Source organism: Leptonychotes weddellii, chromosome 4 (assembly GCF_054177405.1).
Source record: "Leptonychotes weddellii isolate Sample4059 chromosome 4, ASM5417740v2, whole genome shotgun sequence".
NCBI lineage: Eukaryota > Metazoa > Chordata > Mammalia > Carnivora > Phocidae > Leptonychotes > Leptonychotes weddellii.
In genome coordinates this window covers 133,856,900-133,880,160 of record NC_138372.1, presented here as the reverse complement: position 1 = coordinate 133,880,160, position 23,261 = coordinate 133,856,900, and the positions used below count along the sequence as shown (strand labels likewise).

Below are 23,261 nucleotides of genomic sequence, written 5' to 3'. Positions count from 1 at the left end.
GGCAATGGTACTGTCTTCACAGCTTCTGGGCTCCGGGTTATGAGTGGGCTCCCCCGGTTCCAGGTTTCTGCGTGCGGCTTACCAGGGGACTAGTTCCAAAGTGCCTCCTCACGCAGGCTGCAAACACAAGCACACTGTGCGGGGAGCTTCTGGAGCATTGCTGTTCAAAGGAGCAGGCCCAAGTGCGGGAAGAATGAGCCGTGGAGATATGGCGGTTTACATCCAGACCCTGTATATTGATGTCAGTAAACTTGGCACCTTGTTTCTCTTGGGTCAGAGAAGATGCCATCAGACTATGATTTTGAATTGCTTTCCCTCCTTTTCTTCATAATCTGGTATTTTAAAATATACAGTAAAAAGGTGTTTATATCCAATAAGTACTGTGATGAGCTTAGCAGTAACATTCAAATGCTGACTTTTCTTAGTTGTTACATTTTTTTTTTTTTAAGATTTTATTTTTAAGTAATCTCTGCATCCAACGTGGAGCTCAAACTCACAACCCAGAGATCAGGAGTCGCATGCTCTACCAACTGAGCCAGCCAGGCATCCTTCAGTTGTTATATTTTAACAAAATTCTGTCAGTCAACATACTACTAGTAGTCAGCTTTACATACTGTTTAAAATAGTCCTTGAAGGAAACAAAAAAATCAAAATATGCAGTCTCTTTTTAGAGATTTAATATATTTATTTGGGTTTGTGGCAATATTTTGTGCCCTATTTTAAAAGATTGCTAGGATATATGGATATATAGATATATATGCGGTTGATAATTAAATTTGTTTTCAGACTTTCCCCCAAATGCCTTGAGATAATAGGTGACAATATGAAATGTTACCAAATCAGAGTTCAGTCATGTCCCTTGGAAAGTTACTTAACTTTTTGGGCTTCATTTGCCTCATTTGTATGAATGGTCATATCTCTTTTATAAGCTTGTGTAAGGATTACATTATATGAAAAGTGACTAGCATAGTGTTTAGTTCACAGTAAATGCTTAATAAATGTTCTCATTCTTCTTCCTTCTGAAAATAATACTGTCTAAATCAAATAGTGCAGCATGTTCGGTACAACAAAGCATTTGACCACATGTTTATTTTTTCATTCCCTAAACATTACTTATGAGGAAAGCAGCTATGCTCTCATTTTTATTTTATAACTAGTAAATGTAAACATGGCCAGCTTTATTTTTATATAACTTGAAACTAAAGCTTTCAAAAACTGAAAACAAGACAAAAAACCACTCACCCTAGCTTCCTCTTCCTGTCTGGTTTAAACCTAATTGATGGTCATGACGGCATCTGGGCCTTTCCAGGTATCTTCTCAGCTTATCTGCCTCTGCTTCCCTCCTCTTCCAACCAGACGTATATCCTACCCATTGTTCCTTAGATACGCCTCACGTTTTACTGCCTTCTTGATGTTCCTACTCTCCCTCATCTTAGCCTATCAAAATCTGACTCATTTTTCAAAGCCTGTACCTTGGATAGTTGTCAGAGCGTTGTCCACTCTCAGGGGAGTCCCCACAAAAGAGGGTCCACATGGTCAAACCTATGTGCATAACGCTAAGACATCAACTTCCTTTTTCACTGTGTTGACATCGATTCTGACAGTGCAAATGTGGATCCACCTGCTGGCACCTTACTGAATGTGATTCAAGGTAGTAGCATGGGCACTTGGCAGTAGAAAAAGCCACTTTTACTTAAGAATGTCCTTGAAAAAGACAGTAAAAATTACTTTTAATCAGGGCCTTCAAGAACATATCTTTTTCGTATGCTGTGTGGCTAAATGGGGACTACACAAAAAGCACTTGTGCAGTGGAGTTGTGAACTGAACAAACCACTTTTTTCATGGAATTCATTTTTGCATGAAAGAAGAACAAACTGTACATATGCAGACTTGAATATTGGGCATCCATTTTCTCGAAAATTAACTAAGTGAGTCACATCCAGGAAAATAACTGACAGTGTTTTTGCCAATGATAAAAATTCAAGTCTTCAAGCAAAAATAAGAATTCTGGAAAATGTATCAACCACTTTGAGTCTGACATCCTCCCCAGTACTTAAAAGATTTTCCTGACGAGACTAGTGGTGATATGAACCAGTGATTTTTTTTTCCATTCTATTATATAGTGAAATGTGAAAATATTTGGAAGATCTGTATAATTCAACAGATCAGCATTGCTAAATGACCAATGCATGATATTACAAAACTATGCATTTAAAATGCAAGATAGACCAATGGATTTTAATGAAACAGAATACTAATGTTCATTGATATGATTTCAGTTTCCACAGTGCAACTAACTTTTAAGAAACTAGCACTTTCCAAGTTTTGATGTAGTATTGAAGAAGAGCCACAGGTATCTGCAAAGACTATTAAAATACTCTTCCCTTTCCCAACTACATGTCTGCATGAGGCTGAATTTTCTTCTAAGGCTTCACCCAAAACAAGATCTGAAGAGTGAATACAGCAGTAGTATAAGAATCTAGATATCTTCTGTTAAGTCAGAGATTAAAGAGATTGGCAGAAACATAAAATGCCACTCTTCCCACTACCTTTGTTTTGGAAAATAATCATTTTTATAAAAATGTGACAACATGTAATGGGTTTATTATTTTTAATAGTCTTAAATAATGTTCTCTGTTTTAATTTCTAATATGATAAATATCAATAGATGGAACTGCAAAAACCAAGCTCTTTGGGGTTCACATAATTTTTAAGAGTGTAAAAGGGTCTTGAGACCACAAAGGTCGAGAACTGTTATGCAAATCCTTTGTACCTTCCCTACACACATGCCACCCTGGCCTGAAGATGTGATTTTCCCCCTTTCATCTGATTTCAAACTTTCTACTTCTCATAGAATACCTTGTATTACAATTATTTGTGTGTTTAGTATATTCATCTTGAAGCTTAGATTTCAAGCTCTAAAGTCTTGAATGATCTCTCAGTGGTTTAGGGGGAACTGTCTGGGACAGCTGTGCCACTAACTTCCTCAGACACTATGGGTAAGCTACTGTGTCTTTGGGCCCATGTATAAAATGAGAGTTGGATTTAATCACATGTTTCCCTCTAACTAGGATATGGTATTTTTTTTTAAGATTTTATTATTTATTTGACATAGAGAGACACAGCAAGAGAGGGAACACAAGCAGAGGAAGAGGGAGAAGCAGGCTTCCCACTGAGCAGGGAGCCCGATGTGGGGCTCAGTGCGGGGTTTGATCCCAGGACCCTGGGACTCTGACCTGAGCCAAAGGCAGACACTTAACAACTGAGCCACCCAAGCGCCCCAGAAATGGTATTAAATACTGTTCCTCTTAAAAGAACTTGTGGACCCAGTGTTGTACATCCATACACTGAGAGGTAAGGTACTTGTCATGGGGAAGAGCCCAGATTTTGGGGTCAGAGAGACCTGGGTTTCAAAAAGACAATATCTGCATCCTCTTAGAGCTTTCAGTCAGTGGGGGAAAGAAGTGAAACACTTACTACTGCGACCATGAGTGCTCTCAGAAGTAAACAAGGTCCTTACAGGGGACAGGCATCTAAATCAGGTTGCGAGAGAAGAGGGTTCTTCCTCCTTGTAGAAGATGATTCTTAAGTTGTCTTAATGTTTTAGAAGAATGACAAGTAAATTGATCTGGCTTGCTTTTCTATAGTGAGTGTGGAGGAATGGAGTGGTAAGATACGAGGATGCCCAGGCAAGTAGGGTTGAATTAGGAAACCCGTCCCATATATCCCTTAGAATAGAAATTGAGCAAACAGGAAGAAGCAGTTGAGAGAGAAGGCTGACAAACACTTTCTTTGAGTGACGTGAATGTGTGTAGTGCTACTGTTCACAATTACTTTCTCCTCCCTCCAGGAGGACCGAATATCCTCACCTGTTGAACTCAGGGGACTAAGAATGACATCCCACACTCTGAGAATGAAAGGACCTCAAGGAGGCATTCCCAAGAAAGCCATGTTCAGTTAAGGCAGAGGGAGGGCATGTGGAGTTCACCATAGAACAGGTATTCCAGAAGGCATGGTGAACAAAGTTGGCCAAGAGAGAAGATGGGGAAGCAGGAGATGGCAAGAGATGGGTAAGAAGAATGGAGCAGTATTGAGATGAGAGCTTGGAAGGAACTTACATTTCAACCAAAAAACAATAGGGATCAGAGCTCTGGGGGATTGGATCTAACTGAAACTCTGGTTCCAACTAGAAACAAGGTGGTTTCCATGCATGACATAGTCTCATGGCCCTGAGTGGTGACCCAGGCTGTTGGACTCTTTGCTGCATCTGGGTCAGCAGTCTACACCCTTTGCTCTCAGTTTTGAATAGAATTGATTCTAATAAAATCCAGATTGTTAGGAAACTTCAAAGCTTATCTCTGGCTAGGGAAGTACAAAGTACCCAAGAAAAAAATGTGTTGAAACGTAGTCATTGTCTTCAGAAGGCCATTATAGGCCCTCTGAATACTAGTGAGTAAGACCTAAGGACCAACCCTTTCTATCAAGAATTTGTTCATTAGGGCACCTGGGGGGCACAGTTGGTTGGGCGTCTGCGTTTGGCTCAGGTCATGATCCCAGGGTCCTGGGATCGAGCCCTGCATGGGGCTCCCTGCTCAGCGGGGAGCCTGCCTCTCCCTCTCCCTCTGCCTGCCTCTCCCCCTGCTTGTGCACATGTTCTCTCTCTGTGTCAAATAAAATCTTTAAAAAAGAAAAAAAAAAAAAGAATTTGTTCATTAGAACAAGTTATCAGAGAGCCAAGAGGATTCAGACAGATAAAGAAGGCTTCAGTTTGCTAGAGATCAATACCAGAAGAAAGGCAAGAAGAATGAACACATGAGATAGTTTCATCATTATTCTTACTTACGGCTAAGGAAACTGAGGCACAAAGAACTTGTCCAAAGTCACATAGGTTGTAAATAGCAGATTAGGATGCAAACTTAGATCAACCCAACTGCATCTGTGTAGAGGGAAAGGAGAAGTTGCTTTCCACAGGATGAGCTAGAGCAGAACCTCAGTTGAGTAATCCAGGGCTTTCACCCCGGTATTCCCCAGTAGAGCCCTAATGGACTAAGAGATGAAAACCCCAGACTATGAGAATGTATGATCCCAGTTTTACCAGAATAATACTTTCAGATATTTTCTATAATTTTGTTTAGAGGAAGCAAGGTACAGTGAGTGCCCAGGTATAGCTAAGTTTCAGGTTGTCACCCAATGCTGATGGACAGGTGGTAGCTTCCAGGAACAATATGAGGAGGAAGCCAGGTTAGGCACAACAGGAAAGCATTCCATAATCTACTAGTCAAGTCTGCCATGGGCTCAGGGATGAGGAATGAGAGACTACGGTGGATTTGATGACCCAAGACAAGATATCTAACTCAGTGGTTCTCAACTCTGGCTTCAGAGCGAGTCACCTGGGAGCTTTAAAAAGTGCTAGTACCCAGGCCCAAGGCCAGAAATTCTGATTAGTCCATCTGCGATGTGGCCCGAGCATCAATATTTTTTAAAAACTCAGTTATTCCAGGGGCGCCTGGGTGACTCAGTCGTTGAGCGCCTGCCTTCGGCTCAGGTCATGATCCCACGGTCCTGGGATCGAGCCCCACATCGGGCTCCCTGCTCAGCGGGAAGCCTGCTTCTCCCTCTTCCACTCCCCCTGCTTGTGTTCCTCTCTCACTGTGTCTCTCTCTGTCAAATAAATAAATAAAATCTTTAAAAAAAAAACAAAAACTCAGTTATTCCAAACAAACAGGATTTTAGAGGGGAGGGGGGATGGGTTAGCCTGGTGATGGGTATTAAGGAGGGCACGTACTGCATGGAGCACTGGGTGTTATAGGAAAACAATGAATCATGGAACACTACATCAAAAACTAATGATGTATTGTATGGTGACTAACAACATAATAAAATTAAAAAAATAAAAAATAAAACAAAACAAAAAAAACCTCAGTTATTTCAGTGTGCAGTCAGGATCGATATCTACTAGTAGCAATAGGATCTTGGACACATCACATTCCTCTTTGGGCTTATTGTCCTCATCTGTTTCAAAAAAGAAATAGTTATTTGTTAAAAGCTCTTACTGCCAGTATAAAAATATGAGCTTACAATTGGTGATGTTTAATGTCCCTTCTAGGATTAAACACTTTCATGAGTCTTTTTCATGATGTAATCATTCTAAAATGAGTATTTCATTTAGGGTTCAGAATATATCATCATTAGTGTTTCTCTTAGTGTCGATGCTGGTGTTAAGGTTTGAGTCCCATCATAACCTACTCACCTTACATGGGAAAGAATTGCAACCTCCAAATGTAAACGATGCAAATCCTTCCCACTAGAAGAAGCATCTCAGAGCATGTGCCTCTCCACAAAGTACTGGCACCATCTTCCACTGCAAAGAGAAGCACTTACTAATAATATCAAGTAGAAATCAGGACTCCAGAAAGTAGATTGAAAACAATACTAAGTCAATAGAGATATTGTGCATTACTTAGGAGCCATTTAAGTTCTTATATTAAAGATTTTTTTAAAGATTTATTTATTTAAGGGGGGGCAGCAGAGGGAGAGAATCTTCAAGCAGATGCCCCTTTGAGCGGGGAGCTCAACGTGGCACTCAATCTCACAACCCATGAGATCATGATCTGCGCCAAAACCAAGAGTCAGACGCTTAACCGACTGAGCCCCCTAGGCGCCACAGAGATTTTTAATTGACATCCACAAGATGTGTAGGGAAAATTATAAAAGATTTGCTCTCAAAGAATTTAATGCTTTTTTTTTTTTTACATTTTTTATTGAGGGATGGGAGATTAAACAAGATTTTTCCCCAGCAGATTGAGGCATATCATATTACAATCGTCTTCCCCCTCAACACCTGGTGCCTGGAAGGACCCAGCAACGCCTCCCAAGTCCCTTCTATCTGGCCTAGGTTTCCTTCCACCGCTCACTATGCACTCAAGACTACTGGGGCTTCTCTGCACTCAGCTTTTATGGAAGAACATTGGATATTTAATCAAATTACCAGCTCTAGTGATAAACCCAGGGACTAAGAAGGAAGGGATTTTCATGACCCCACCTGCAAAGCATAGATGTGTACACTAATGAAGCTCAGCACCGTGTCCTCAGGGAAGGAGCCCCACACCTCTCATTGCTTTTGCCCCTGATGATCAGCAAGGTTGAGCCCTAAATAAGGTGAGGCTAGGAGCACAGACCTGGAGTCAGACTGCCTGGATTTGAATCCTGACCCTACAACTTGAGGGCACGTGATGTTCCACAGGTCACTTCTCTTACCTGAGCCTCTTCTCGCCCACCAGTGGAACAGAGATTGTAAGAACGCCTACTTCACAGAATTGGTGGGAGGAAACGAATGAAATAATCCATGGAAAGCATTTAGCATGATACCTGGCTCATAGTACCTACTTAGGAAGTGTGAATTCTCTGCTAAGTTCTGTCAATATAAAAGTGCATACCTTAAAGACAACTTCCTGCCACAATCCTAGATTGGTTTTCTCCTTTGGCATTCTTCCTGTTTTGCCTTAAACGTATTTCACCACCACTAAGCTTCATGTTATATGCAGACCCAAAATGAGCCATTTAAAGGGCGCTTCAAATCTCAGGTGTATTTCACTTAAAGTGCCTGCCTGGCCTTGCTCCGTGTGTGGCCAGCAGGCGCAGAGTCGCTGGTCATCACACAGGAGTAGAGTTGATAAAACGTGGGTTATTTCTTAAGGAACTATAATAATAATCAGTCTTTTACATGATGTGTCTGACTCTGGTGAATACCAAACGTCAAAATACAGACATCTACAGGCAGAATCAGTACATTTAGGCTCTTCACAACCCAGTGAAATTCAACACAGGACACCCCACATTTGCTCATCTTTGGTTATAACGTGACCAAAATGGAAACTGCTCATCTTAGGTGTCGGTATTTGCGCTAGAAACATATACTTCTCCCAGACAGAGAGTAAGGAAAGGATTTTGCCTAAACTTCCCCTTCTACAGTTTAAAAATTCTTACTGTAATTTCGGGTCAGCTGTTGAGTCATCCAGTCACATTCTGAGCCCAACTCCACCATCCCTGAGGCCTGAAGGACTCTTCACAGAGCTACAGCTAATTAGAGTGGAGAAGAATTGCCCTGAGGGCTTAGGGATTTAAAAAGACCCATTGTCAAAAATAAATAAATAAACTAACTAAAATAAAATAAAAATAAATAAACAAAAAAAAGACCCATCATTCTGAGCCCTACCAGACTTGACGAAACTAATAAATTGAGAATCTGGCCCATAGGGGGCAGACCCGCACTGAGGACCGGATAAAATGTCTTTGTTGGGCTGTGGTCTGGGAACAGCACGCATAACACTGTTGTAAAACATCATCCGTTTCCATTTTCCGTCAGTCCGCCTCCTGTTGTTAACGACATCCTGCAGTGGTGGAATTCCGTGTTTCTTCTCCGGCCAAAAATAGAAACCCTCCGTAGTCTAAACCATCTGTCTGTTTTTAGGAGAAAAGGAGAGGCACCAAGCACTAGATCCGGTTTACCAGGGACACGGAACAACCCTCTCCACGCGGAGGCCCTTGTCATCTGGAGCTTGTGGCCCCGCCTCTGGAAGAAAATCGCAACAATTTCAATAACTCCCTTCCAAAAATTGACTCCTCAAGTACTTCAGGGAATCTAAGTGGACCTAAAGCCATGAAAGGACTCCTCACCTCCTACAAAAGATGGGAAATCAGGGTGCCGGGCTTGGCAGAGGCAATTGGTGAAGCCACAGGGGTGAGTGAGTTTGTGCTGACAGGCTTTCTGAGACCGGGAAACCGTATCTCCATGACCTTCGAGCATGATTAGTCAGCACAAATATTCCCAGAATACAGTGATTGGGTTTTATTTTTAATTTTGTTTATTTAAAGGTGCAGAAAAACACAAAAGAAAAAAATCATTTCATACTCTCATTTTTTTGTGCATTGAAACACCACGATCTATAAAAAGGCAGAAGTCCTTCCACTATCCCAAGAGGCAAACACTGTTCATTTGGCGCCCATCCTTCGGGATGGGTGAATGAGACATTTACTGTTTTTTTTTTTTTTCTTAACAAAGAAAAAGATGGAGTCCTGCCGGCTGCCTGGGCAACCTCAAGCCCAGCATCTGCAGAGGAGGCCTCCAAGGGGCCAGCGATCTCCTCACAGGGCCTGCTGGCAAAGAAGAGCCAGCTCGGCCTCCATCCCCATGGGCTGTGCCTCACAGTTAGTCAGAAAATGAACGCTCAAAACATGATCACCAAAATTCTCATAGCATTTAAACTATTACATTGAGCAAATTACTATATGAACAGAAAAGTATAAGCCACATAAGATTACAGAATTTAATTACATACATACGATATGTAATACATATATGTAATGTGTAATATATATATTTTATGTATATATGTGTATATTTTTACAGTGTATTATAAGCACTGTAGGTTCTATAAATTGTATGTATATATATACACATACATATGTATATATATATTTTTAAACAGGGCATTATAAGCAGTAGGTTCTACGGGGCTTGAAGAGCATCTTTAGCCCCGCGCTGTTCTACCTGTGAGCTGCTGCCGCTGTTTTTAACCTACCATAAGAACTGCAGGCCAAGAGCTGCCAGTTTTAAGGGACAGGGCGCCTTTCAGTCCTGTCCCTGTATTCCTGTGCCTATATCTATTGCTATAATATCAAAATCTAAACCTGAGCCCTTGGTAAATGTTCCCCCTGGGCTTCCTGTCTTCCCATCCCTTAGCAGACCCTGTGCCCAAGGGTCCGCGTCCATCATCCAGCCCCACACATTAGCCTGGGTGCTCCACCATCACCCCACATCAGGTCTGTGTTCTTCCAGTCATCCCCAAATGCTACCTGTACCCCCTTTGCTGCCCCCTGGCCACGGACATAACCACAGAAACTACCACGACTATGCTCCTAAGGTGAGGGCCTTCCCTGTTCTCTCAGAGGTGAAGGACTGCAGCCTCCCTAGGGTCATGGTCACCAGCACAGGTTTTCAGCTCTGCAGGTGTCCACCGGCCATGAAGGACTCTGCTGCATCGGGAGGGCATGAGAGGGTCTGCCAGGGAGCCCCAGAAGTGCAGAGTGAGCGTGGCAGGAAGCATGTCACAGCACAGTTAGCTAAATCGTCACGTGCTGGCTCGTCCACTTAACCTCCATGAGCAACAGCGACATACAGGAAGGACCTGTGACTGTCCTTGCTAGATGCTCTAAATCCCAAGCTCTCTTCAGTGGTTAATGTCCTGAAGGTACATGTATTGTTCCCTGGTTATTATAACCTGTGTCTTTTCTGGACAGGGGCAGGGCTTTAGGACAGGTTGCAAGGAGAGAAGACAGCATCTTAAAATGAGAGCATCCGAATTGGAAAGAACGTCAGACAAGATCATTAATCCAGGCCCTTCATTTTATAGATTAAGTCAACAGGCTCAGAAAGTTGACATGCCTACAGACACACAGATAATGGTTTCAGGAACTTTTTTAGATGAGAGGAGTCTTGGAAATTATCAAGTCCAGCCAGAGGCAGATAGGCCCCTAGGAAAGAGTATCTTCGATGCCCTACCCCTGCCTTTGGCCTAATTCTCTTAACTCTCACCTTGTCAGATGTGTGACCTGCCCAGGCCGGACCTCTCCAGATGGTCCCCTCTTTCCACCTCCCCTCCCTCAACCAAGACAAACCACTCCTGTCCACACTCTCATGGACTCGCCCACTGAAACCAGCTCCCCAAGTTGAAAAACAAGCTGATAAATAATCCCCCCCCCACCCCAGCTGTTAAAAGCTGATAATGGTTCCTAGTGGTTCTGCACTCATGGATATTCTTTTTTTAACTTAATTTTTGAAAAGGCTCAGTTCATATGGCTCAAAATTCAAACAATATAAAAATCCTCATTCCTCCACCTGCCTTTCATTGAACCAATCCCCATCCCAACTCCACAGGTAATCATTTTTATTAGTTTCTCGTATATCTTTTTAGAGTTTCTTTATACTCACATAAGCAGATACAGATATATATATTCACAGAGAATTCTTAAGCGTTCTCAGAACTGTAAGCCAAAGAAATCTTTTAAAAAAAAAAAATTTATTTATTTGAGAGAGGGAGCACAAGAGGTGGTAGGGTCAGAGGGAGAAGCAGACTCCCCACTGAGCAGGGAGCCCAATGCTGGACTTGACCCCGGGACTCCAGGATCATGACCTGAGCCAAAGGCAGTCGCTTAACCAACTGAGCCACCCAGGCACCCAAGAAATCTTGACAGTAGAACTCAGGCACTCTAAAAATCTCATTGGGCAACAGGTCTTTCCCAGAGCCCCTTTTGGCAATGACTTGTAAGGGGCTGGTTTCTTGTAGTCTGAGTTCCCTGCTCTAATGAAAATTAATTCCAATGGGACTCTGTAACAAGATCATCACCCACAAAGAACCGCAACCCACTGCCTCATTTTCAAGTCTGAAAGGACGAAGGGGTGGGGTTGGAGAAGCTCTGAGACCCCTTTCTTCATGTCTTGATTCATTTGTTAAACATTCCTATGGGCCAGGCACTGAACCAGGCTCTGGGGACACAGACATAGTCCCTGCCTTCATGGCAAAAGGAAGACAACATAGACCAAGGTTATCATTTATATTATTGCAACTGCAACTGACAGCAAATCCAACCCAAACAGGTCTATGTTTAAAAAGAGAATTGAATGCACAAACAATGAATCATGGAACACTATACAAAAACTAATGATGTAATGTATGGTGATTAACATAACAATAAAAAAATTTTTAAAAAAAGAGAATTGAGGGTGCCTGGGTGGCTCAGTCAGTTGAGCGTCTGCCTTCAGCTCAGGTCAAGATCCCAGGGTCCTGGGATGGAGTCTGGAATCGGGCAGCTCCCCCTGCTTGTGCATGCCCCCCCCATCAAATAATAAATAAAGTCTTTAAATAAATAAAAAATAAAAAGAGAATTGACTGGCTCCTATAACTGCAGCCTGCAAGGATAGAGTTGGCTTTAGGAACAGCTTGATTCAAAGCTTAAATGCCGTCACTAGGAACCATCTCTTCCTTTGCTCCCTCTTGGTTCAATTTTCAGGCAAGTCATGGTGACCCAGGCAGCCTGCAGTTCATATCATCACCAGCTTAGGCCATTAGAAGTGAGTGAGTCAATGATCCCCAAAACTCAAACAAATATTCACAGATTGAGTGCCCTTAGCCCTGATTGGCTTATTTAGACCACCTGCCCATTCCTGAGCCAATCACTGAAGCCAAGGGGGATGGACTCTAGTGATTAGTGTAGACTAGGTCACATGCTCCTCCAGGATAGGGGTCAACTTTACCCACAGCACATAGGTTGAGAGTGAAGGAGGGGTTGTACCCCAAAATAAAACATAGGTACAGTAGCTATACATACAAAATAGGCTCCTAGGCCACAAAAATAGGGACTATCTGCCCCATCCATGTAATTACAAGTAAGGAGAATATTTCAAAGGGGAACTACAAGGGGCCATCAGTCACCTGCCCCAGGGGGAGGCAGCGGGGACGTGCTCCCTAAGGAAGGAGCAGTCATCAGCCAAGTGGAGGTTGTGGGTTCATAATCCTAGAAGGGAAAACTCACGGGAAGGCCCAGAGACAGGAGAGAACCAGCCCTTTGGAGGAACTTAAAGATCTGCAGTGTGACTGGAGCTCAGAGAGCAGGCCTGAGGAATGGCAGAGACCAAGGGAGTGTTGAGTATCACCTGCCACAGTAGCTGGGGACCCAGCGCTAGGTGAGGACAAGGATCAAATCTGACCAGATCCCTTCCCTGCTTAAAACACAGAGTCCCAGTTTCAACATGGCCTTCAGAGCCCTGTCCACTCTCCAGCCTCCTGTCTCTCCCACCCTTGGCTTGTCCCTGCACTGCTGGTGCCACACCCCCCACTCAGATGAGCATTCGGAGGGGAATGGGTCCATGTGCTGACACCAGCCAAAGACCTGTCCTCGGCCCCTGCTGTGGGGGCAGCACCTGGCCTCCCCGTACTCGCCACAGCTGTCTCTCCACTGGACACCCACCTTGTGAGCTGAGGCCAGGACAGAGGCTTTCACAGGGTCTGGGGTCAAGAACAAACATGGGGGCTGAGCAGTGACCTCTCAGGGCAAGGAGCGCACAGCAGGGGGCCACAGGCTCAAAAAGGATGGTTCCTGGGCTCTGAAAGCTACTGAGAGCTGATCCAGACTCCAGCTTTGAACCCCTTGAGAAATTTTTCATTAACTTCTTTCGGGAGGGAGCCATAGAAAATGCAACTTCTTCAGGGTCACATGTACGGGAAGGTGGAGAAAACAAGACAAGGGAGGGTCAGGATTACATTTAATGCCTAATACCTCTTACCTTAAGTTCTGGGCAGAATTTTCTCCCTGCTTCCTCTCCGGCTTTTGACCTTTCTGACTTATGTCTAAGCTGCCCAGTTTATATATGTGTTTTTTTGGTTTTTTTTTTTTAAAGATTTTATTTATTTGACAGAGAGAGACACAGCAAGAGAGGGGAACACAAGCAGGGGGAGTGGGAGAGGGAGAAGCAGGCTCCTGGCCGAGCAGGGAGCCCGATGCGGGGCTCGATCCCAGGACCCTGGAATCATGACCTGAGCCGAAGGCAGACGCTTAACAACTGAGCCACCCAGGCGCCCCTATATATGTGTTTTTAATTGTAAGTTGCCTCCATTACTTTCTGGAAGTAGTTTGTTTTTTTTTTTTAAGATTTTATTTATTTGACAGAGAGAGAGGGAACACAAGCAGGGGGAGCGGGAGAGGGAGAAGCAGGCTTCCCGCTGAGCAAGGAGCCTGATTCGGGGCTCGATCCCAGGACCCTGGGACCGTGACCCGAGCCGAAGGCAGACGCTTAACGACTGAGCCACCCAGGCGCCCCTGGAAGTAGATTAATAAATAAATGAAAGAAGAATATTGGGAAAGTGTTGTTTTTTTTTAATTCCACAGAGTCACCATAGGTTTCAAGTAATTTGCTAGATTAACTCCGGGCCCTCCCATGTTTGAAAGCATTTCCTTAACGTATGTCTAGGCCGTCAAAGTGGTGGGCGGCCAGCTTCCCCTGTTCGGTCCGTCGCTCACCCCTGCACAGCACACAGTTTCTTCCTGCCGGCCGGACAAGTCTAGCTGCAGCTGCAAGCGCCCATCTGTGTTTAGCTAACACACCCGCCAGGCTCACGCCAATCATCTCTTGTATGCAAGGAGACCAAAAACGTGCATAAAGCCTCAAGGGGGCCCCAATGTCCTGAATGCGGCTTATGTACCATAATTGCCAACTGCATTTTCTCATTCGTCAGCTAGAAAATTGCGTTTCTCCAGATCTGCTCTTAGAATCTGACCTTACAGATCAACCCCTCCAACCCCTGGGGGCAGAATCTTTGGCTACAACTCCAGACTCCCCCAGGCGCACAAACAGCGACTCCTTCAGTCTTGTCCAATTTACTAAATCTCAATTTTCTATTTCTTGACATTAGAACCACGTGAAGGCAGCACGATTCTTGTTGGCGGACACTACGGCTGTCAGAGAACGAGGGAAGTCTTCTCCACTGAGGGGAAGATTCGTGTGGGGTCCAGCCCCTGGCGATGCTGGGAGCCACTCAACTGGGACACCTACCCTATCCCCCAGCACCCGTCTGCCCACTTTCCCCTTTTCTCCAGAGTATCTCCAAGCACATTAGGGAGATGGCCACCAGCTCTTTCAAGAAGGAATTGAACATATGCACAGGGATCTGTTTTCTCCACCTTCCCGTACATGTGACCCTGAAGAAGTTGCATTTTCTATGGCTCCCTCCCAAAATTGTGTGTGAATCCCTGTGCATATGTTCCTAAAAGGCTGACAGACTAAACCAAGCCTTCCCCTCTTCCCCCCAGACACTGGAGCTGAGCAGAGAGGGGGCAAAAAGGATTGGCTCTGGGCCTTTCATCTGGCCTCCTTCCCAGAGCAGGTGCTCCTCACTGCCAGCCGGCCGGCGATTCCAGGCACCTGCTAAGACTTTCCCCACCCGAGAAATTTTTCCCCTCAGGGCGAGGAACCCTGAGGGAGGCGAGGAGGAGAAGCACCTGCAGCCGCGCAGCCCATGTGCGGTGGTAACAGGATGGTGCAGGCGTCAGCTCAGCTCGGGGTTTGTTGGGAATGCGGACTCGCAGCCGCCACCCCAGGCCTGCTGGGTCAGAATCTATCCTGCAGATCCCTGGGCAATGCAAATGTTTGGGAAGCACTGATTTCCGGGCAACTCCAAGACTGATTAAATCAGAGGTGAGTCTCTAGTTCATTTCTTTCCCTCTCCCGCACGACACCTGAGAATAATAAACATTAGGTATGAAGGTCTTGATGCAAAGAAAGAAAACACACTTTTTCCTACTTCATTCTGGTAACAATCGCGGGAGCTTGGTGATGCTCTGTCCATTTTAGAGACGAACGAACGGTCTAGGTTTAAGGAAGTGAGACCACTTTGCTCAAGGCTACGGACTCCAAGAGCTGGGATTTCACCCCAGGCTGAAACCTGCCTCTTGAGGCAGGGATTCTTTGCTTTGGGGGCTGCATCTAGAACAAAGCCCCAAGCCAAAAACATCCCCTCTGTAAATCCAGGCTGGAACCCACTTCAGGAATCTGGGCTGAGGCTCCTGGGGCTTGCCTGCAGGGGTGGAGGGAATGGGAGGGGCCCAGCAGGGCAGGGCTTTGAGCTGCTCCCATGAAATAACTGGGCACAAAGTCCCAGCACCCAGGCCCTGTCCAGGCCTGTCCTTCAGCCACAAGCTCCTTCGGAACAAAACAGAGCCCTTTGGGCCTCGGTCTGACTCAGCAGCCTCAGAGGCAGGTTGGGGACACATTACCCTAGATCTCATTGCTGTTCCTGTGAGCTCACTTCTCCCCTGGATGCTGCCTTGCCTGAGGCATCACAGGGTTACAGACCCCCCACAGAGAGACTTCTCTCCAGAAATGCCATTTAGAGCCCCTGTCTCTGAATCTCGAGCTAGTGTCCCTCCTCCATGTAATCTGCCCAACTGCCCCAGGCAAAATTAAAGGCCCTAGGCTCCCACACGATGCAGCACAGACAGTTCTGCAAACTTGAATCGGGCATATATTATGTGCCCAGTAACCATGCCAGATGCTTTTGCATACTTCATCTCCTTTTATCCTTAACCTATTGAGACAGGTACTGCTCCTCCCATTTCACAGCTGTGAAAATGAGGCCAGTGGGTTGCGGAGCTAGGATTTACACCTGGGTCCTAACTCCAGATCCAGGACTTAACCACCTAAGAGCTGCATCTTTTGTAGATCTAGTTGTAGAATTTAGCATATTATTTGATAATTATTTAATTGCAACTGTGCATGCCTTTTCCACTAGACCATACACATCCAGGGGTCCCCATCTTATTCATTCTTGTATCTCAGTGCTTAGAGTGCCCAGTACGTAATCTATGCTGAATACACTATGCTGAACTGGATTATTCAGCAAACTTTTACCAAGCAAAATACTATGTGTCAGACCTGGTGTTAAGAACAAGAGCTACAAAGATGAAAAACAGGTAACAAAGAAAACAAAACAAACAAACAAAAAACCCCAGCATTAAACATACTGGCATTGCAGTAGAATTAGGGACTTGGAAAGATGGAAGGATTAACAAAGTATGGTGGAGACACGAGGAAGGAGCCCAGGAGTCGGCCTGGAGAAAGGGGTTGTTGTGTCCACCACAGCTCATGCAGAACCTGAGATTGGACACAAGAAAGAAATTCACTACAATGGCTACGACCTTTCAGGGATGAAAGAGCAGAAGCTGAAGCATGAGGGTTTGAAAGAGGTCTCGTTTTGCAAGAGTTTTAGGGGAATAATAAATAGCACTCTGGAGGGAGTGGGCTTTCGAAGAGTCCCCCATAAATTGAATTCCTCTCACCCAAAACCACAGACCTCCCCCTTCCCAGAGCAAAGCCCACCCCAGTCAACAAACATTGGAAAACAGTCCCATATGCATCTTTCTGCAGGACAGGAAGAGGAAGATACCTGGCTGAAAGTGCTGGTTTTTTCTCCCAAGTCAACAAATAGCCCACCCCAGCCCCAGGGGAGCAGAGGGAGGAGCTTTTTCCTCTATACTCTTCCCTCTGGGGAGTCTGAAATTCCCTCCAGTCTAAAGAAACAGAAGACCTTGGAAATAACTGCCCCCCACCCCAGCGCACCCCAGCCCCACAGCGCTCAGAGTGGCTGCCACAGGAAGTGCTACAGAGGGGGGTGCCTAAGGCTGACCGGGTGGGCACGTAGCCTGGGGCCACACACAAGGTCTCGATGCTGTGCAGTGGGGGAGGGCTTTCTTCCTGAAGGCGATGGGGAGCCACTGAAGACTGGTGAGCAGGATGGTGATAGCACCAGGAAGGCCACTCTGGGAGCTGTGGGGGTGAGGAGGATGGGAGGGTAACCTGCAAGGGGTCACCCCAGAACTCTGCCTGGGCAGCAAGGATGGAAAAAAGGAATCAAGAGGTGTTTGGGAGGTGGCACATTGAGCCAGATGATTAAGTGGGTGTGACAGACAAAAGGAAGGAGGGAGTCAAGTTTCACTCCAGGGTTCTGGCCAGCAGCTCGCTGGGTGATGGTATTGTTCTGGAGGCTGAGAGGAGGGAGAGAGGTTGGCAGGGGAAGAAGAGCTCACTGTGGGGACACGTTGGGCTTGCAATCTTGGATATCAGAAGATGCCCAGGAGGTATGGATATCAGGAGGGAAAGCTAGCTTGGAGGGAGAGACCAGGAGTCAGCCAACTAGGAGAAGGCACATTTCCCAGACAACAGGAGCCTGGTGTGGAAAATAGCATGACAGTGAGTCACCCAGGATGATCTTTCTCTGCCTGGATCTCCTCCTGCTCCTAGGAAACTCCAGCGCCTCTCACACACATCCCAGGGAAATCCCCTGGGTGGGGGGGTGAGGGGGGTACCTTACATGAACTTACTTCATGAACTAGACCTCTGCTGCCACATGGTATCCATGGCTTCCCCCTCCCCGTTCTGCTCACTGTGGGCCCCCTGGGCTCAGCCGTGCCTGGGGCCCTCCAACAGCCATGACACCAGCCCTGACCCACTGGGGCCAGTACCCGCCAGCAAGGGCACTCATGTCTGCACTGAAAAGAGCAAATGTGCAACAAGCAGATGAGGCATGACCTAGATGAGAAGTGGTTTCTCTGAAAACCAACAGAACCCAGCTGTACCCTACTCCCTTAGCAGGCCAAGCCCGCCTAGGTCGGGGCTAACTCACAGGGCCCACGCTGCTGCCAACACCAAGCCCACCACCACCACCACTAGGAATGTCCGTCCCTAGCATCTCCACACCCTGACCCCAGTCCAAGCCTGCCTGCCTTCCTGCCTGCCCCAGGATTAGCATCTTTCCACAATGACTGATGTTGGAACCACCAATCTGCTTCAGGGGAGAAAAAAAAAACCTAACCCCATCCATGTGGTGCAATCTGAAGGCATAGCCCGTGTAGGCAAGAATCAGTACCCAGAGTCTGGATCGTTCATCCTTAAATAATATCATCTCTGGGTCCACCATTAGCAAATTCTGTTGGCCCTACCCTCAAAATCCATGCAAATTCTAACCACTTACCACCTCCGTTGTTCCCAGCCCAGCCCCAGCCACCATTATATCTTGCCTGGATTAGCGCAACAGCCTCCTAACTAGTCTTCCTGTTTCTGCCCTTTAGCCTATTCTTATTAACACAGCAGCCTGAGCGAACCTTTAAAATCCGCCAGACCACGTCACTCCTCTGCTCAAAACCCTGCCCTGTCCTCCCACCTCACAATTAAACCCAAGTCTTTACAAAGCCCTGTGCTATCAGCCTTAACACAATCACCCGCCACATACACACACACACCCCCCCCACACACACACCCCTCATGATGCTCTGACCTTATCTCTAGGCTGCTGTTCCTCATTCACTCAGCTCCCTTCAGTCCTCAAGCAAAGGACCTTTTCTGTCCTCTCAGGACCTTTGCACTTGCTGCCCCCTCCACCTGGAGTACTTGCCCCTACACACGGCCGCACATCACCCTTCAGTCTCAGCGCACCATCTCAGTGATTATGCCTCCTCAAATGTCAACAGCCTCACACACTTCCTATCCCTTCACCCTGTGTAATTTTTCTCCTTAGCACTTCTCACAACGTATCTTCCTGATTTTGCTGTTTATGCCTGTCTCCATGAAGACAGGATTTTGTCTTTTTTCTTCCCTGCTGACCCCCACCTCCCAGTGCCAGAATGCTTGTTAATGTTGTTGGATTAACTCTGCTCAGTCGGTTGATCTGCGATGGAGGGAATTGAAACAACAGCCATGTTCTTCCCCAGGAGACATCTGGTCCACTCGTAAACAGACCCGAGCGGATCCCAAGCAGCGGGCCCCCAGACATGCCCAAACATGCCTGAGAACTGGGCGACTTAGCTCAGTTCAAACCAGAGAGTCCAGCCGGGACATAGGGAGGAGTCGGAACCCCGAGTATGAAAGAGATCCCCGGGTGTTAGAGGATTTTTTTTTTCCTTCCAGGCCCATTCTTGGTCACACTGCTTTAAAGACTGAAGAGGTAGGCCAGAGGAAGAGTGGTGGGCAGCAAAGCAAAGTTTATTGAGCGATAGTAAAAAGCCCCCAAAGAGGGAGGGGACCCGAGAGGGTTGCCACCAGAGTTTCTAAGTCTAGGGGTTTTTATGAGCTTGTTAGTGGGCTGTTTTAATCTGATTAACCCTCCCTGCACCTGTCACCCCATCAGGTTTTTGTCATCTATCTATCACATGGGAAAGGGTGGAGGGCTCCTTCCAGGGTGGTGTAAAATCCTTTCAAAGGTGGTTTCTCAGGGCATGGGGGCCCCTTGTCCCTGCCTGCCTTTCTTCCAACTCTCCTTCATCACGGGATATGGACCCTGAGAAGAGCAGTGGGGCTGAGGAGCGCTGGGAGAACCCAACGTTCTCAAGATGCTGTCAAGTGACAAAAATAAAACAATTGGTAAGGAGCTTGATGTGCTTTGTTCAAGGGAAAACAATCCCCGGATTGGGGAACTCAGTACCTCTCGAGCAGCAGAGCACTCTCCAGAGGGAGTGTGTGTTATACCAGCTTTAGAGGCAAGAACTGGGGGCGTGGCTGGCTGGAAGGTCAGGGCTTTCCTTAGAAGGCCAGCAGGTCCTGTTTTCTAGGAAAAGGTAAGAGAAAGCTGAGTTTGCATGTTGCATTTCCCTGACAGTGAGGCGTTTCCGTAAGTTCAGCTGATGTAGACTTGTGATGTGGCCCAGGCCATGGGGGCAGCCTCCATTTCCTGGGATGGACGAATTGCCCGTATCAAGGCCCAGAGGAAAAGGAGCTGGCACAGGAGACCGTGAAGGGGCGACCAGAGAAAGGGTGGTGCCCAGGAAGCCAAGAGCGGACGGAGAATTTCTGAGGAGGGAGGGAGGGGCTGATAGTGAGTCCTGCCCCAGGGAAGCCACCAAGGAGAGGCCCGAAAAAGCCTTGTCAGTGGGCACCTTGGCCCAGTTTCCAGGAAATAGTAAGAGCAGGAGCCAGATAGGAAAGGGGGGAAGTCTGAAGGGAGTGAGGAAGTGGAGAAAGGGAGGGTAGGCAACTTATCCACAAACTGGGCTGCAGAAGGATCTCTATAGGACAGTAGAGTGAGATAAACCAGGGCTTTTTCAGTTTGGAAGAGAGCCTCATATTTCTATTCAGGGAGGAAGAAGCCAAGGAAGACAAAGAGATTGAAGGTACAAGAAATGGAGGGGCTACTCAAAGGAAGATGAGAAGTGTAACTGCCCGTAGCTGGTTCAGCCTCGGCTCGGTGAGGAGACCCCTCCTCCCTGGAGATGGGAGCAGAAGGAAAAGCTGGATTGAAAATGAAGCTTGCAGGTGGTGGGGGCAGAGGGGGGAATGGAGGAGACCATACCTGAGGACCCCTTTTCTAAAAGTTAGGAAGCAGCCGGGTGCCTGGATGGCTCAGTCAGTCAAATGTTCAACTCTTGATTTTGGCGCAGGTCATGATCTCAGGGTTGTGAGATCAAGCCCCGCATTGGGCTCCACACTCAGCTAGAAGTCTGCTTCAGATTCTCTCTCTCCCTCTGCCCCTACCAACTACCCCCAACCTCTCAAATAAAATCTTTTAAAAAATAAAAGAGAAGAAGCAGGGTCATTCCTAGGATGGGGGTGCGGGGAAGGGAGGGCTTAAGGGAGTCATTAGGGTTTGAAATCCGCAAAGGGAATTGGGAGAAGGAACTGACAAAGTCCATGGCAGAGGCTTTGCAAGCAGTGTGCGGAGGCAGTTGCCATTGGACATCATGAGTCTGGACTGTGTAGTGTCTGTAGGAGCAGGCTCTGCAGACAGAGGCAGGGGCTGGGTTCGTCAGGGAGGGAGGGAGCTGGGAGTGTGGGCAAGAGAAAGGCTGGACACCATGTGGCCCTGGGGAGTAAGTTGAGGATGCTAAATGCAGAGTCAGGGAACTCAAGATCCTAATGAGGTCCCAGAATAGAATTGGTGGGAGGGAGGAGAGAGCTCGAAGGGTAAGAGGTTGTGGTCAGAGGACACCGAACCCTTCCCTGAGGTGGACCGACAAGCTCCATGCTGTGGCCACGAGGATGGGAGGCTGGAGGCAGGTCACGACTGTTGGCATGGGAAGGTCACAGAGTGGGTCAGGGGTGCTGAGGACTCCCCAGATGATGCAAGCGCTAAAGTCCTCAGAGCTTGTGAAGAAGAACCAAGCTGTAAGTGGAGGGCACAACAGACTGGCAGAGAAGGGCACAGAAGAGATGGAAAGTTGCTGCCAAATACCCACCTGCCCCTTCTTCCTCTGCAATAAGGAATTTGATTTTTTAGCTGGAACCACTGTCACCCAGGCTTTTTAAACACATTGCCCAGCCTAGCTGGCAGCTCGGGTGGCCATGTGACTGCTCTCTGGTACTTCTGGAAGCCTTCTTGTCTCCTTCCATCTATGGCCGACCTGAAGGTCCCATGTAATGACTGAAGCTTGAGCTGCATCTTGGGCCATGAGGATGAGGGTCACAACCCAGCAATGGCAGAGAAGTGAGCAGAAAGAAGCCTGGGTCCCTGAGGATCTCACAAAGCCAACTCACTTGCCTGGACTGTCTACCTCTGAGACTTCTTGGACTTAAAAAATAAAAATCTTGTGTGGTTGAGACTCTTACTTCAGGTTTTCTGTCAGTAGAGGAACTAAGCCTCAATATTACAGATGGTGTAGGAGGATGGCACAGATTTCAAAGGAGGGTGAGCACGTATTTACCTATAAACAGCAAGAAGAAGCTACAAGAATGTCAACAGTGGCTTCTAGGCCTAAGGTAAACTGGAGGTGTAAGAACAAACAGCCTCCACTCACAAGGGCTCTAGGCAGTTGTGGGGGAGGGTGTCAGTACCGGAAGTGTTTCTAAAAAGTCAAACCTGAAAGCCTTGAGAGGGGGGAGCTCAGCAGCGAGAAGATGTGCTGGGAGCCTGCGGGTCTGAGCATCCTGTGCTGGACCATGGGAGGGGTCCGTATTCAGGTCAGAGGTTAACAGTGAGAGTCAAGGGTCTCACATTTTTCAATCGAGTTTAGCCAATGTCCTGCTGAACTTGTGAGGTTTGGGGAGGCAACGGTTCCCTGCAGCAGCTGCCTCCTAATGGCGGGGGGGGGGGGGCAGGAAGCCAGCCCGAGTTTGGGAGGGCAGGGCACGGAGGCTGCAGGCAGGGCCAGCCCAGCCTTGGGGGTGCGGTGGGAAGAGGAGCCCCCCTCAGGCCCCAGCAGAGAGGTCCTGAGGGTGGGCCATCATCTTCTCAGGCTCATTTCCCACTTTGTCTTCTTGAGTATTTTAATTGCGTGTTTCCAACCTAATTTCCATATTAACTTCAGAGGACTCTACATCTCTATTTTTGGAGGGCAGACTGATAAACAATTGAAAGTGTAAATCCTGGGCAAGTGTGTGGGTCTTTAAGAGGACCATTTAATAGGCAGCAGCCTGCCAGGACTCGAAAGGAAGCCAGTGCAAAACTAGACAGAGGGAGCCACGCGGGAATGGTGGCAGGATCGGGATTTGGGGCGGTTATTATAAAGGAGCAGTTCTGGGCTCAAAGACTGACGAGAGACTCACCCCTTTCTAAGTGAAATGCAGGAGCTACACATGTATACGGGAGCAGCGTTCCTAATGAGAACTTTGCAAGAAGCTGGGCAGATGCAGAGTCACCTTGGCCAGGTTTACAAGGGCCAACCCAGAGCCAAGTCCAGAAGCTGGTTATAGGAACTTAGCACTGGGTTAGATGGGTTAACAATCA

General features: G+C 46.9%; 1 long non-coding RNA gene across 1 annotated transcript in view; it reads right to left on the bottom strand.

Annotated features, from left to right (window-relative positions):
- Positions 1 to 5,768: 5,768 nt before the first annotated feature.
- The window catches only part of LOC145720942 (uncharacterized), a 46,999-nt gene continuing 29,506 nt past the window's right edge, over positions 5,769 to 23,261 (bottom strand). Inside the window, exons 2-3 of the long non-coding RNA XR_014144300.1 lie at positions 6,251 to 6,361; positions 5,769 to 6,012 (exon numbers count right to left, since the gene is read on the bottom strand). This is a non-coding gene — a long non-coding RNA (uncharacterized LOC145720942). The remainder of the gene's footprint in view (positions 6,013 to 6,250; positions 6,362 to 23,261) is intronic.